The 16,363-nt window shown below is 40.1% G+C and overlaps 1 long non-coding RNA gene across 1 annotated transcript in view; it reads right to left on the reverse strand.

Moving 5' to 3' along the window:
- Positions 1 to 4,750: 4,750 nt before the first annotated feature.
- LOC144819479 (uncharacterized) overlaps positions 4,751 to 16,363 on the reverse strand; it is a 50,555-nt gene continuing 38,942 nt past the window's right edge. The window contains exons 2-6 of the long non-coding RNA XR_013607393.1: positions 8,685 to 8,783; positions 8,167 to 8,257; positions 6,610 to 6,709; positions 6,346 to 6,473; positions 4,751 to 5,346 (exon numbers count right to left, since the gene is read on the reverse strand). This is a non-coding gene — a long non-coding RNA (uncharacterized LOC144819479). The remainder of the gene's footprint in view (positions 5,347 to 6,345; positions 6,474 to 6,609; positions 6,710 to 8,166; positions 8,258 to 8,684; positions 8,784 to 16,363) is intronic.

Below are 16,363 nucleotides of genomic sequence, written 5' to 3' on the forward strand. Positions count from 1 at the left end.
TCACTGTTTCTATCAAAGACCAATGGGTCGACACATCCCCCAACAAATGCCCCGCTTTCCCCCGGAATTTCCCCAACACATACCCCTCTTCATAAAATTTCCACTGAATCTTATTCGTAGCCGTTGCTTTGTTAGCCTGGTAAGGACAATCCGCTCCAGATCTCCCCCCATCCAAAATTCCCCTTGATGGAGCTCGAGGTCATTACTGTCTCCATCAAAGACCAATGGGTCATCACACCCCCCAACAAATGCCCCGCTGTACCCCGGAAGTGCCCCATCACTAACCCCTCCATCATAAAATCTCCAATGAATCTTATCCGAAGCAGTTGCTTTGGTAGCCTGGGAAGAACAATCTGCTCCAGATCTCCCCCATCCAATATTCCCCCTGATGGAGCTGTGGCGTGCTCAGACCACAAGAAAAACTTGCCAGCCCTTGTCCCCTTGGATGAAACTGGCACCTCACCCGTCAAGCCGCTCCGACCTGGCTATTCCTTAGTGCCAGAGGGACCCTCAATACCCACGGATTTGTTACCCTGCACCTCCACAGCATGGCCCCCACTCCCCACCAACCCCCACTGACCTCCCCCTAAATCCCTGAAAACCTGAGGCTTGACCCAGCTAGGCAAATGCCTTGTTGCCCCCCTTTCACTTGCCGAGCCATCCAGTTGCCCGATCTCCTGACGTGTGGTAAACCCCCCGAGGAAACCGGGGCCCTGCACCTGCTCCGCGCCGAGACCAAATCACCGACTGCACTGCCTCTGCCCCCTCTAAAAAACCAGGCTGCCGCAATAAAATACACCTATAGAAGACCGACCGGACCACCAAACTCCTAGAGCCAGACAAACCCCACCCAGCTGCATGCCCCCGTTGGACCCTCACTAAATGCCTCCTGAGGGAAAGCCTGGGGGGTAGACATATGATAGAGCAGGAGCCGAGTTCTATACAGCAGTCTGACCCTGCGCACTAACTACAAAAGGGAATATCATGCCAGGATGCAGTGTTACAGCAGAGGCAGCAGGGTCCCGCAGCTGGCAGTGAGCAACATTCACCACACCAGCGCTCTGGGCCCTCCGGCCTCTAAAACTGAACACTTGCTCTTGTGTTTAAGTGTCTGCCATATATTGCAGTATTATACCTCTACTTGTGCGTTGTACTCTTTGTAACTTGCACACGTCACTTTTTCCCCCTGTAATGTTCCGTTTGCTACCACTTTTATGTATTGCTCACAATTGTCACTTCTGCCTCATGTAACAACGTTTGCCCTTGCAATCCGTTCACCTGCAATTTCCTCCCCATGTACCATTACCACTCCCACTGCGAAGCACTCCAACACCCTTGGGCAAAGTCTGCGCCACATAAAAACGCATAACATAGAGATAACTCTAACCACTAGTATACGTAGGAGACCTCTGTACTCTCTACCATTCCCATGTGATTCCCAGAGTCCATTCATTTGTATCTCCTCCCCCAGTGACTCCACAACCTGTACATTTACAACTTTCTCTGCTTGCATCTCTTCCTTGTGTGACTTTACAACCTGTACATCTGCAACTCCCTCCGCTTGCATCTTCCATGCAACTCACGCAATCCTAAGCCCCTATGCATCGCAACTGGCTCCCCCGCAAAGCGCTCCGACAACCTCGGGCAATGCTCGCGCCATACAAATTTGCACTAAATAAAGGGGCTCCTCCTGCTCTATGTCTTCGACCCGTGCGGGCACCAGGGCTGGACTGGCACCCTCCTCCTTGGCAGCAATACGCAGCGAAATGCAGACAGCCACTGCATGAGAATCTCCCCCACGCTGCCTTCCTTTTCCGACGCGAGAGTCCCACCCAGGCCTTACAAAAAATAAATGCCCTTTTCTCCCGCCACCCTCAGGCACAATGAAATTCCCGCCCCCGCCGGGCCTCTATAAATAAACGAGTCCTCGCTCCCACTGACCTAATTAGCCTAAAGCACCTGGTGGCCGTTCTAACCATGCGAACCAACCCAGGGGGAGACCGGCTCGCGCTCAGCTCCCCTTGGGTCCCCCCCTTAAGCAGCGTTTTTAAAGCATGAGTTATCTGTTAATATGCTTTTTTTTTACATTTCTAGTTTTTGATAATGCTATGCCTTTAATTGAATTTCAGACACACCTATATATGAGAAATAATGTTTTATTTCATGTTGATGGATTTTCTTTATGTGGGATGTTTTGGATGTAATTATTTGAATTATAAAATGTGGTCATTTTTTATTTAAGGTTAATCTTTTATCTTACTGTGGTTAAGGCTATGTTTATTTGGTTGAATTTTTTGGATGAACTTCATGATTATTTATATACTGTTTGAATTTTAATAATTGGGCATACCCTGAAATTATTATCATTAAGGCTGTGTTTTTTGGGTTGTTTTTCTTTTCTTTTTGGATGAATTACATTTTTTTTTATTATTATGTTTTGGATGGACGAGTATTGTTCGGGAAATTGGCGTATTATCCAGGCTTTAAAAAAAAAAAAAGTCTGCAGTATTAATTTAAATTAGAGAAGTCATTGTGTTTATTTTGCAAGTTTAAAAATGTATGTATAATAAAATTGTACGCTATCCTTCAGGTGCGTGATGTTTGGGATGTATGGGTTTTGCCTGGGGTAGTGTGCCTGAGTTTTTATCTTTGAGTGTCATTCCATTATTATTGCAAACATGAGCACTATTTTTAAAGAAATTACATACCTATCTTTTAGGAGTGGGATGCTTGGGGTACAGGGGTATTGGGTGGGGTAGTGTTTTAATATCCAGGTATTTTTTTCTAGTAGATAAAAAATCCCTGAGTATTAAATTGTATATGGGGCTATTCTTTATTTTTGAAGTATATTTAACATGAAATTACAATGCTAACTTTTAGTAGTGGGATGCTTGGGGTATAGGGGTATTGGGTGGGGTAGTGTTTTAATACCCAGGTATTTTTTTCTAGTGGAAAAAAAAACCCTGAGTATTAATTTGTATAAGTGGCTCTTCCTTATTTTTGAGAAAAACAAGAAGTATACTTATCATGAAATTACATTCCTAACTTTAAGGAGAGGGATGTTTTTGATACCGGGGTTTTGGGTGGGGTTCTGTTTTAATACCCTGTTATTTTTTCCCCTTGAGGGAAATGACCCCAGTCTGTTTAAAATGAGGTACAATCAATTATCGTTAAAAGCAATAGATCAAAGCAATTATTAATAATATCATGGACATTTTATATCTTTATAAATCATATATAAATATGAATCTAAGATTTAAAATTGAATTAAGAAAATAAATTGAGTCATTTGTCAGTGAAAAGATGTATTTATTGAGTAAATATTTTTTACAATATTTCACAAAAAGATATCTAATTTTTAATGATGCACAAGAAATATATATATTAAAACTCAAAAACATTGTATTTTCTTAATATGATATATTCATCCGTTTGGAGATAAGTATAATGGAAAAAATAGTCCATTTTAATTTTATAGACACTTTGTTGTCACTAATTGTTTCACATTCGATTCTGTAGTTAGTGGTTCCTCTCAGAATGCAACGGCATGAAGACGGGGTGCGGTTAGGATTTGATCTTTTAAAAAAAATACATTATAACATGTGGAAGTTACATTTACTGGTAGGAAAGTTGTGTACGGTAATTTCAAATACTGTGGTGAGTTTCATTTTTTAATTTGTATTAACTACACTTTGATCCCCATGCAGGTTGCCGTAATATACACACTTTGGGACAATTATTTTCTGAATAATACATTGTTAATGAAAGCAATTTTAGATGAACTCAGGCACATTCATTAATCCATACCTAGCCTAACTTTGTTAATTTAAAAAAAATATGAACATTTAATAAATGTGTTTCAATATAAAGGTATTGAACCACAATTGATGTGAGTGCAGTTCAAAATAAAATTAGCAAGTTGGCAGGATAGCAAAATATATTTTTATTTGGAATTTGGGTTACTTTTGAAAAATGTCAATTAAATCTTTTGGAAGATGAGTAAAACAGGCGATCAATTCACATGTTAGAAATGATAGTTAGAAATGAAGAATATATGCAATACTTTCAAGGTAGTCAGACGTGCCCATTAAAGGAAATTGTTGGAGTTTTGATTGAAGTCTTTCACTCATCTCTCTGCTACTTCGTGTCACTTGAGGATTTAGAGTACCTAAAAGTGACTGAGCCATCCTCATTTCTTGGAAACTTTGTTCTTTTTTAAAAATTTCCAAGAAATGATAAAAGTTTGGTTGACTCCTACCAATGGATTTATTAAAAGAGTTATGCCATCCATCGATGGAATTGTTTGTCTTTGCTCCTCCCTCTAAGCAAGTTAAGTAGCTGTTCCACCACTCAATGGGGAACCTTGGCTTCCTCCTGCTAACTGACCTGCTAAGATTGCCAATCCAGGTTCCCTCAAAATAATTTAAAAGAGGTGCCAATTTCTCTTCATTTGCTGTAAAATAATCTGATTGAACAATTGCAGTGTAGAAGTCATCTACAACATCAGGAGGAAGAAAACAACCTTGAATTTGGGTGTCTGGATATAGTTTACAAATAGTATTTATCATTTGTATCTCAAAATCAATTATTACTCTTTACTTTTGTTGAGAGTTTTGGTTTTTATAGCTGATAAAAACTCAGTGTAAGTGGAAGATTGTCTGTCAGGTAGCAAACCAAATACTAAGGGGACAATTTTGTTGTGTATATTTTGCATGCATAGTATAAATGTGGTTACAAGTATGGGGTGTAGACTTAAAAGTGCCATCCATCATCCAAGTTTCAGTATTTTCAAGAGTGTCCAAATTACGTGCTGTAGAGAAGATTAGTAGACGTTTTAGAGGATTATCATTATCATGTAAAAGAAAAGTTTCTTTAGTAAAAGTCACAGTTAGTTCTGGGGGGATGTTAATATCGGAGAAGGTTTGTGGTCTTGTTGCATGTGAATTGATGACCTGTTTTGTTCTTTGGATCATGTGCCTTAAATTGGGGATTGTGGGCATACTACTGGCAACATGCATGGGGATGTTTTGTACAACTTCCCGTAAAACTGAGCCACAGGGTTCATTGGAGGAGGCCGCCAAAATGTGATCTGCTGTAGATTTTCTCTTACTTCTATCTCCATTGCAGAGGCAGAGTGGTTATGCTCTGTGGACCTCTCCACTATGTCTCCCAGAGTAACCGTTCTGCCTTTGCAATGCGATGAGAAATATTCTACGCACCTCCAATGACTCCTGGGCTCAGTTAAACGTTCCTTACAGTAAATTTAGCCACCAAATTTTAATAACCTGTTACCCCTCTTAGATTGTACATAACTTGCTCGGCGACTTGAATTATCTGTTGATGATCCTGTAAATAAAAAAGGATGATAAATAAGGATACATTTTTTTAAACTACTTGTGTTTTTTATACAGATGATTTATGGTACCTAAATAGAATTACAAAAATCAAGAATATTTCTGTTTTGGAATGGTTGCAAGATAAAGTTTAAACAACTAATTTAAAACTGGATTCAGACACTTTAACACAACTGTTTCCACCCATTACTATAACCACACATGCATTATAACGCATGCGTGGTTACCACTAATAGCCTTTGTCACGCATACCTGTACTACAAGATACATAGAAAAGGCATGTGTGCTAAAGGAAATTTTAAAAAAACAGGGGTTGGGGGGTCCCCCCCCCCAAAAAAACGCATCTGTTTCCGTTATGATGTGGATGCAATCAGCGTGGTCAGTGGAAACGGAAAGACACTTCCGCTTCCTCTTTATGACGTGCGATGCAGGAAAGGGGTATTATGTAAAAAAAAATAGACAGCTAGAGAGGGGAATCCCGAATGTTTTTGGAAGATAGTCGTTGGGGACATAGGTCAGCCCCTGCTGTAGTGTGTTAACTGTTCAACTACTCAAAAACGTCTTACCTCTTCTCTCCGATCCTACAGGGGCAGCGATCGGAGATAACCTTTATCAAAAATATGCCATTATCATGCCTGCCTTCTCAACAAAAATCGTTGTAAAGATTTGCGTGCTAAAGGTATTTTTGTGGTAAAGGTTATGCATAGTAATGGAATACGCGTTGTAACGCATGCATGGTAACGGTAAAAATAAAAAAGGGGTTTTGGGGGAGTTCTCCCCCCAAAAAAGCTTGCAAAACAGAAAGGGGGGCTGGGGGGGAGGTTCCCCCCAATTAAAACATTGTGTGTTAAAGGCATACGTTGAGACAAGATGCATAGAAATGTCATACAACAAATTATAATGTGCTACACTATTGAAAGTTTTAATGTCTGATTAAAAAAACTTATTATAGATTTGTTTTTCTTATTAAGTAAAATGTTTTCCATTGTACCTGAGTTTTGCATTTCTTTGTTCTTCTGTCGTTAAGTTTCGTTTGCAAAAGTATTGTTGTAGTGTTGCTTTCCTTTGTATTCTCTTTTGAAGTCTGTTTGGTTTTCCAGGTCTATGTTATAGACGTAGCTGCAATGACATGTATCAATAATAGGATTAGAATAGTTAACATAAAATTGTTGGTTAAACTGCAAACATAAAAATTTACTTTTAAAGTTCGTTTAACTTTAAGATAAGGTAAATTAAAAGGTTGTTTCATTTGTACCTGAAGATTGGATGTTTTGTTCTTTCGTGCTACAGAAGTTTTAAGCTGTTCTTCCTTTTACCAGTTTATGGTTTGATGTTAATGGTTCTCTACGCGATATCTGGTTAGAAAAACAGACATTGCATATTTTTAATAATTATTATTTAGATATATTACATTTCTTTGTTGTAACTTTCTTAGTAAAGTTATTATGGGCCATATGTATCAAGCAAATTCGCATTCGCAAAGGCCAAAATTCGTAGAATTTGGGCCTTTGCGAATGCGAATTTGCTAAATGGTATGTATGAAACAATTTGGCTGCAAAATAAGGAATCGCAAAATTTGCCATTCCTTATTATGCGATTGCACTTAAGGAATCGCAAATTTTGCCATTCCTTAAATGCAATGTATCAAGGAAAAATCAATTCCAAAATGCCCATAAGGATTCGCAAATTACCACCAACTACTAGTTGGTGGTAAGTTGCGCATTCTTTTAAAAAAGCTTTTTTTTTTAAATCCAAAGGTGCCATATGACGCTCATACATGCCCTTAGGGCATGTATGTGCGCCATATGCCCACACATGTCATTTTCAGGGGCGCAGCAGGGTGTTCTTGTGACACCCCTGCACCCTTGAAAATATCCTCAATTTGCGATTAGCAAATTGCGAATCGCAAATTGCGAATAATTTCACATCCATTCCTATGGGCCTCCTGGCCCTTAGAAATGAATGGGAAATTATTCCTTAATTGCGATTAGCAATTTGCTAATCTCAATTAAGGAAATTTAAGGAATCGCTAAAAAATAGCGATTTTCTTCATACATACCATTTTGCGATTTCTAAATAGCGATTCCTTAAAAATCGCTATTTAGGAATCGCAATAGGGTATGTTGATACATATGGCCCTATATGTTGACCACGAACTTCCCTGAGGTAAGTACCCAGCGGAGTAAGAATAGTAAATCTGGCCCCCAGACACCGACCAACACCTACCCTGAGGTAAGTACCCGGTGGAGTAAGAATAGTAATTCTGCCCCCCAGATACCGACCAACACCTTTCCTGAGGTAAGTAACCGGCGGAGTAAGAATAGTAATTCTGCCCCCCACATACCGACCAACACCTTTCCTGAGGTAAGTAACAGGCGGAGTAAGAATAGTAAATCTGGCGCCAAGATGCTGACAAACACCGTCACTGAAGTAAGTACCCGGTGTACTAAGACTAGTTAATCTGGCCCAAGACACTGACCAACATCTACCATGAGGTAAGTACCCAGCGGAGTAAGAATAGTAAATCTGACCCCCAGAGACTGACCAACACCTTCCCTGAGGTGTGTAACCAGTGGTGTAAGAATAGTTAATCTGTTCCCAGACACTGACCAACACCTTCCTTAATTTAAGTACCCTGCGGAGTAAGATTAGTAAAACTTGCCCCCAGACACTGCCCAATACTCTCCCTGGTGTAAGTTTTCAGCAGTGTAAAAAATGAAAAAACGTGCTCCCAGAAAACAGAGTTAGATTGTTGCACCAGTTAAAGTTTAAAAAATAGATAAGGCAAATTAAAAGGTTGTTTCATTTGTACCTGAAGTTTGGATGTTTTGTTCTTTCATGCAACTGATGTTTTAAGCTGATCTTCCTTTTACCAGTTTATGGATTGACAGTAATGGAGATATCTGATTTGAAAATCAAAGACATAGCATATTTAATAATTTTGAAATATTTCATTTCTTTGTTGTAACGTATTCAGAAAAGTTAATATATGTTGACCAACACCTTCCATGAGGTAAGTATCTGGCAGAATAAGAATAGTTAATCTGGCCCACATACACTGTCCAACACCTTCCCTGAGGTAAGTACATGGTGGTCTAAGACTAGTTAATCTGGCCCACAGACACTGACCAACACCTTCCTTAATGAAAGTACACAGCGGAGTAAGAATAGTAAAACTTGTCCCCAGTCACTGCCCAACACCCTCCCTGGGGTACGTTTTCAGCAGAGTAAGAATAGGAAAACGTGCTCTCAGAAAACAGAGTTACATTGTCGCACCAGCATAAGTTTTAAAAATAAATAAGGCAAATTAAAAGGTTGTTTAATTTGTACCTGAAGATTGGATGGTTTTTTTTTCATGCAACTGATATTTTAAGATGATCTTCCTTTTACCAGTTTATTGATTGATGTAAATGGTTCTCTATGAGATATCTGGTTAGAAAAACAAAGACATAGCATATTTTATCATTGCAATTTAAATATATTACATTTCTTTGTTATAACTTACTTAGAAAAGTTACTATATGTTGACCAACACCTTCCCTGAGGTAAATGCCCGGCGGAGTAAGAATATTACATCTGGTTCCCAGACACAGACCAACACCTTCCCTGAGGTTATTACCCGGTGTACTAAGAATAGTTAATCTGGCCACAAGACACTGACCAACACCTATCCTGAGGTAAGTACCCGGCGGAGTAAGAATAGTAAATCATGTATACAGACTCTGACCAAAACCTTCCCTGAGGTAAGTACCCAGCGGAATAAGAATAGTTAATCTGGCCACAAGACACTAACCAACACCTATCATGAGGTAAGTACCCGGCAGAGTAAGAATAGTAAATCATGCATACAGACTATGACCAAAACCTTCCCTGAGGTACGTACCCGGCAGAATAAAAATAGTTAATCTGGCCCACAGACACTGACCAACACCTACCCTGAGGTAAGTACCCAGCGGAGTAAGAATAGTAAATCTGTCTCCCAGACACTGACCAACACCTTCCCTGAGGTAAGTACCCAGCGTACTAAAACTAGTTAATATGGCCCCAAGACACTGACCAACACCTTCCCTATGGTAAGTAACCGGCGGAGTAAGAATATTAAATCTGGTTCCCAGACACAGACCAACAACTTCCCTGAGGGAATTACCCGGCGTACTAAGAATATTTAGTCTGGCCCCAAGACACTGACCAACACCTACATTGAGGTAAGTACCCGGTGGAGTAAGAATAGTAAATCATGCATCCAGACTCTGACCAAAACCTTCCCTGAGGTAAGTACCCGGCGGAATGAGAATAGTTAATCTGGCCCACAGTCACTGACCAACACCTACCCTAAGGTAAGTATCCAGCGGAGTAAGAAAAGTAAATCTGTCTCTCAGACACTGACCAACACCTTCCCTGAAGTAAGTACCCAGCGTACTAAGACTAGTTAATATTGCCCCAAAACACTGACCAACACCTTCCCTGTGGTAAGTAACCGGCGGAGTAAGAATAGTAAATCTGGTTCCCAGACACAGACCAACACCTTCCCTGAGGGAATTACCCGGCGCACTAAGAATATTTAATCTGGCCCCAAGACACTGACCAACACCTACCCTGAGGTAAGTACCCTGTGGAGTAAAAATAGTAAATCGCGCATCCAGACTCTGACCAGCACCTTCCCTGAGGTAAGTGCCCTGCAGAGTTAGAATAAAAAAAACTGCCCCACATACTCTGACCAATATCTTCCCTGAGCTAAGTACCTGGCGGACTAAGAACGAAAAATCTTGCCACTAGACAATGGCCAAACATCTTCCTTGCGGAAAATTAGTTCACACCTTATTTTTTGTAAAAAAAAAACTTCTCAATCCCGATACAGCAAAAATTAAAATAATGATATAATTAAAAATTCAACAACTATGCACTATTATACATGCATTTTCACTCAAAATATTGACTAGTTACTATATTTTTGCTATTTGCACGATGAAACACGTGTTGGCTGCTATATTGTTTGGATACGTTGGAACAATAAATATTTTTGGGGAATACATGGATTTTGTGAGCTGAATTTATATGGATACAGAATATGAATTAACGGACTGGACTGTGCCAAACTGAGGAATACTTCTTTGAGAAAGATTACTTATCTGTGGACATTTACTTATTTATTTTAGATTTTAAGTGCTCAGGTATAACAATATATTCTAGGTGCTCCATTATAATGCAGGCTAAAGAAGTGCTTCACCTGCTGAAGATAACAGCTCTTCATGTTGCCCACATAAGCTACAGTGTGCTGTATGGCTACACAATTATAAGGTCCCAAAGGTGAGACCGATTGGCTATGCCAATGCTTGTTTCTTGACCCTTTGTCTAAGCTTATGACTGACTGACGGAGGGCAGTCTCTTATTGCTCTGTCAGGAGGTGTTGGTCCTTTTGGCCTAATGGGCCATAAAGAGGGCGCCATCATCGGAAGTAGGTTGTGGTTGTTATTCCAGCTGCTTTTTGGTGTCCAAAAAGGAGAGAGGCCTCCGTCCAGTTCTAGCTCTGTGCTCTCTAAAGCTCTTCCTGGAAAAAGAGTTCAAAATGCTCCTTCACTCAGGTCCTACTTTCATCGACCCTGGAACCTGGATGGTAGCAATTGACTTGCAGGATGAATATTTCCACAGTCCCATCCTGCATGCCCACAGCTACTGTTTATAGGGCAAATCAAGAGCACCTTCAGTTTGTGGTGCTATCCTTTGGCCTCACCCACACCCATCAGATGTTCACCAAGGTGATTGTGGTGGTTGCAGTGCGTCTGCGGGGTGAGTGGGTTCTAGTCTTGCCCTACCTCGATGATTGGCTGGTGAAGGCAGGCTTGCCCAAGGCATTTGTCTCCCACCTCCAAACTACAGCTGACCTGCATTTCCTGGGGTTCACTATCAATGTGTGGAAGTCACACAGGACTCCTTCTCAGATGCTCCCTTTTATCAGGGCTGTTCTGGTCTCAGTGCAGTTTCGGGCCTATCCTTCGCAACAGCAAGTCCAGGATATTCAGGCTATGATACCAATGTTTCAGCCTCTATCCTTGGATTTCAGTGTGACTGACTCTGAAGCTATTGGGCCTCATGGCCTCCTGCATCCTCCTTGTGATACATGCCAGTTGACAAATGAGGGCTCTGTAATGGGACCTGAGGTTCCAATGGGCACAGCATCAGGTGAATCTCTCCAACCAGGTCGAGATCTTGGAGGGAATAGCAGAAGACCTGCAGTGGTGGCTGATGAACAGCAATTGGGTCAGTGGGAGACCCCCCCTCACCCTTCCCCAACCAGAACTGACCATAGTGACAGATACATCATTCCTGAGCTCAGGCAGCCATCTGGGAGCAATGAAAATCAGAGGACTCTGGTCTCTTGTGGAGTCCATGTGCTCCAGTTGGCAGTGAAAGTCTTTCTTCTTTTAATCAAGGGAAGGCTGGCGAAGATGGTTACGGACCACACCACCACTCTGTGGTCCTACAACAAACAGAGCAGGGTGGGGTCATGGACCCTTTGTCAAGAGGTCCTGCTCCAGCCATGGCTGGAAGGTCAGGGAATTTCCATGGTGGTTCAACACCTGGCGGGCTCTCTGAACGCCCGGCCAGACTAACTCGGGTGTTGAGGCCTAACGGATCACGAATGGCGTCTCCATCCAGAGGTGGTGCACTGTCTTTCAAGAGTTGGGGGAGCCTTGGTTAAATCCTAAGTGCTTTTGTTCTTTCCCTGGCCCAACAGGGCTCTGTTCTGGGTGCTGCTAAAGCGTACTTGTCTGCCATTTTGGTGTTTTTGCATTTGCCAGACCAACCTTCCTTGTTCATGTCACCTGTTGTGAGTTGATTCCTCAAAAGGCTTCCAACACGTTTCCTCCCCAGTCGGATCTTAATTTGGACCTCACTCTTCTTTTGTGTGGCTGCTCGAGTTGCTGGAAAACTGTCCACTTCACCTACTTACTATCAAGACTGATTTTCTAGACTCAACAGGGATGTTGAAGCTTACCCTTTTCAAAAAAACTGAAAAATTGTGTCCAAAGATTGTTTTTCAGCAATGTGGAAAAAATTTGCTAAAGAGCAACATGTATTACTGTTAAGAATTAATGCATCTTTTTTTTTAATGTGCACAGTATCCCTCTTCACATAATTGATCCATCATGGCTGGTTTTATCAGTAATTTGTTATTAATGCATTACTATTAGAAGAGACAGGATAGAAGAGTCAAAAGTAATACAAATCTCACAATCGCAGGCAAAAGACACCTGAGCTAGGAAAATCCTATGGTTATACAGTAATGCTTTTGCTCCATTACACATAAATTACAGAACCAGGTGGTTATACCAACTGTCATTACTACTGTATCACAGAAAGCGATATCAATGCAGATGATACAATACATCTGCACAAAAAATTAAATAGAAGCTAAACATAGGTTCACCCTGGAACTAAGTTTTCAGAACAGAGCTAAAGCTTTCAATCAAACACCAGCTTTAAAATATGTTTCACAAATTGAGTCTTAATGTCTGAAACATCAGCTTGCCGGTTTCTGAAAAAGCTGGCATTTCATTTTAAATATATATATATATATATGTGATCAAGCCTCGTTTGGGAGGTGAAACGCGTTATGGCGGATGGCTGGTGTTCTACTTGCACAATAAATCACTGAAGAATCAGCACAAAACTTGGGCTTACTCGCGTTATTCTTTTGAAAAGGATGGTGTTTGTGAATAACGGTTTCGTGTTATATATATATATATATATATATATATATATATATATATATATATATATATTACCTACTGGCGGTCGCCAGTAGGTATATATAGTTAGGACCTAGTTACCATAGGAAATTCCGAACATTCTATTGGGAATAACTTTGGCGACGATTGATGGAATTACCTGTAATTTTCCTTAAATTTGCCTCGCTGCGCTCTGCTCCTTCCCTGAAAGTTTCGGGGGGATTCCTCAAGCGGGGGCCGAGAAAACAGGGGGGTCCCAAAACTTGTTTTCCCCATGTTAATTTCCATAGGGACATTCTGACAAGGCTACAGCTCGAACGGCTGAACGGAATTAACCCAGATTTGGCAAAATGGTAGGGACTGGTATGCAGCAGTGCCTTTTGTGTGTTTGGTGTAAATCTCTCCAGCAGTTTTTGAGAAAATTGAATGTGAAATTGAGTCTAATTGAGACCTTTAGACACAGATACAGCCCGAACGGCTGAATGGAATTACTGCAAACTTGGCAAAATGGTAGAGCCTGGTATGCAGGAGTGCCTTTTGTATATTTGGTGAAAATCCCTTCAGTAATTGTTGAGAAAATCAACTTTTTTCAAATTATATATCTATAGGTGGGACACGGTGCGCTCACAGGCTTGCACCGTCCTTGCACTGTCCTTGTACGTGCGCGGACCTTAGCGTGAGCGCGGAATTCTGATTGGCTGTTGGACGTTTGTCAACATTCCAGTCAGTCAAAATGAGGAAGTGTTGTCCGCCATCTTTGTTTTGTGATAGATGATAGTGGTTGTAAACAGAAGTGTAATAGTTGACAGGGAGGCAGGGTAGAGATTCCTGAGCCCCCTAGGTTTTGTCATGGGGTCTGTAAAGGACCCCGAAGGTTGAATTTTTTTTTTTTTAAATCGCGGGGTCTGCGCGGACTTCGGCTCAAAAAGACAAAAAAGAAATACATTAAAATAACAAGTTTCAGTGTTTAGATGTTGGTTGAGTGCAACATTGAGTGATGACTCTTTCACCTTCGGGTTTAGGTAGGTGTTTTGTGGAGAGTTAGTATGGTAATTGTTAGAGAGCATTGGGGGTAGGTTGAATATTATGTGAGTGTGAAAGTGTTGATAATTTAAACCAATTAAAATGTTACTTTGGTTTTGATTTTGTCTGTGATAATATTTGATTGGCTGGGTATCTGAATATGTATGAGAAATGAGAGGGAAACACAGCCATTTTGAGATTTTAGTGTTTGAGGTATACTACTGAGGTGTGAGATTGAGACACAATTTACTGTTCAACAGTTTTCTAGAAGGTGAGTTGTTAATTTGTAAGGAGAACTGTGTTGTTCACTTTAAGTTAATAAGAAAAATGTTTTCTGTTAGTTATTTAATGTTTTGCTGTTATACTTATGGATTGAGTAGGGCAACATCAGATGCAGTGCTTTATATTTCTAATTCTTGCTTGATACTATACACTGTCCAGGGAAACACAGCCATTTTGTGACTATAGTGTCTGAGGTAGTTTTGTGAGGAAATTTTGGTGTTCAATTATTGGTGTGAGATTTACACAGTAGTGACTCTTCTAATAGAATGTAATAGTTTTTCTCTGCCCTATCTCACTCTTCCTCTGCACCATCTCACTGTCTTTCTCTTTCTTTTAATAGTACACTAACATCAATAATGGCTGAAAATGAAGGGTCATTTGACATCGTTATAGAAATTTTTGTGACTGTTATTGAGGATGTTCCTGAAGGAGAGCTTTATGATGGAGGAGATGGCTTGGGCGATTTCTATGATGAATCATTGGATTCAGATTTAATGGAAGCTTTGGAGTTCATTGAGTTTGAGGATTCTTTTTGGGAGATTTTTAATATTGACATTGCTGATGATGCAATCTTAGACGATCATTTACATTTTGAAAATTTCCAACAATAAATTTAAATTTAGTAAATAAATATTGTATGAGAATTTATACTTCTTAAAATGTAATTTATGAGGTAGTAGCAAACTGATAATTTTTGGTGTTACATAGTAAGTTTACTCATATATATTTCCCTTCTCCCCCACAATTTTCTTAAATGTGTATTTGACATCTCTTTTTCATGTCCTGCATCCTTTCTCTCACTGTCTGTCTCTGATGCACAAGATTGCAACATAAGTAAGTTTAAAGAACAGCAAGTGTGTCTCACCAGAGCAGGAAATCATGCAGTAAGCGCTGTTTCTCTTTCTTTTAATAGTACACTAACATAAAATGATGAATGAAAATGAGGAGCCTACCAATATCTTCTTTGAAATAACAGCAACGTTTATTGAGGCAACTTCTGTGGTGTATATTGATCCTATAGATGAAACAAATCATGAAGAACATGAAGGAGATACCATGGCAGATTTTTTTTGATGAAACACTAGATATGGAATTAATGGAATGTGTAGACATTGTTTGACGAATCATTTTCAGACACTTTGATGGATGAAATTCCTGATGAAGAAATGCTACAAGTTCTTTTAGATTTTAAAAATTCTGATAAATAAATTTTAAATTAGTAAAGAAAAATGGTTTTGAAAATTATACTTATTTAAATGTAATTTATGAGGTAGTAGCAAAGTGATACAATTTTGTGTTCTTCATGTCCTGCATCCTTTCTCTCACTGACTGTCTCTGATGCACTAGTTTACAACCTAAGTAAGTATATAGAACAGCAAGTGTGTTTCACCAGAGTAGGAACTCATGACTCCCTACGCCAATTCTGACCACACATCGAGAAAGGAAGGAATCATGTGAACAAATCTGTTTCTGCTTTCCTGAAAGACTACAATATGGATTCAATATACCACAATAACTTGCATTACAACATACAAGGTATCTACAGAGGAGACGATGTCCATTTCCATTTAGTTTTTTTTTTAGTTTTTTTAATTCCACTAGGTCCGCGCATCGCGAGTGCTCGGTGCATGCACTGTGAGTGCTCGGTAAATGCACGGTGTGCGATCCCTATCGCCGCCATTTTGTGGTTTCAGAAGAGAGTGAAAAATATAACTTAAAAACGTGGGAACGGGGTAGGGTAGAGTGTGCTTGACCCCTTAGGCCTTCTCAGTGGGTCCTTCAAGGACTCCTAAGGTTAAAAGTAATGTTTATTTTTTTTTTAAATATCAGAAAACACGATACGTCCGTGCACGGGGAGTGCTCGGTGAGTGCTCGTTGCGCGGACCTCGGTAAAAATTAACAAAAAAAAATAAAGTTAAAAATCATATTTGAGTGTTTACATGTTAGTTGGCTCTAAAAAGAGCCGTTGTGTTC

Source organism: Lissotriton helveticus, chromosome 2_1 (genome assembly GCF_964261635.1).
Source record: "Lissotriton helveticus chromosome 2_1, aLisHel1.1, whole genome shotgun sequence".
In the NCBI taxonomy this organism is placed as follows: domain Eukaryota; kingdom Metazoa; phylum Chordata; class Amphibia; order Caudata; family Salamandridae; genus Lissotriton; species Lissotriton helveticus.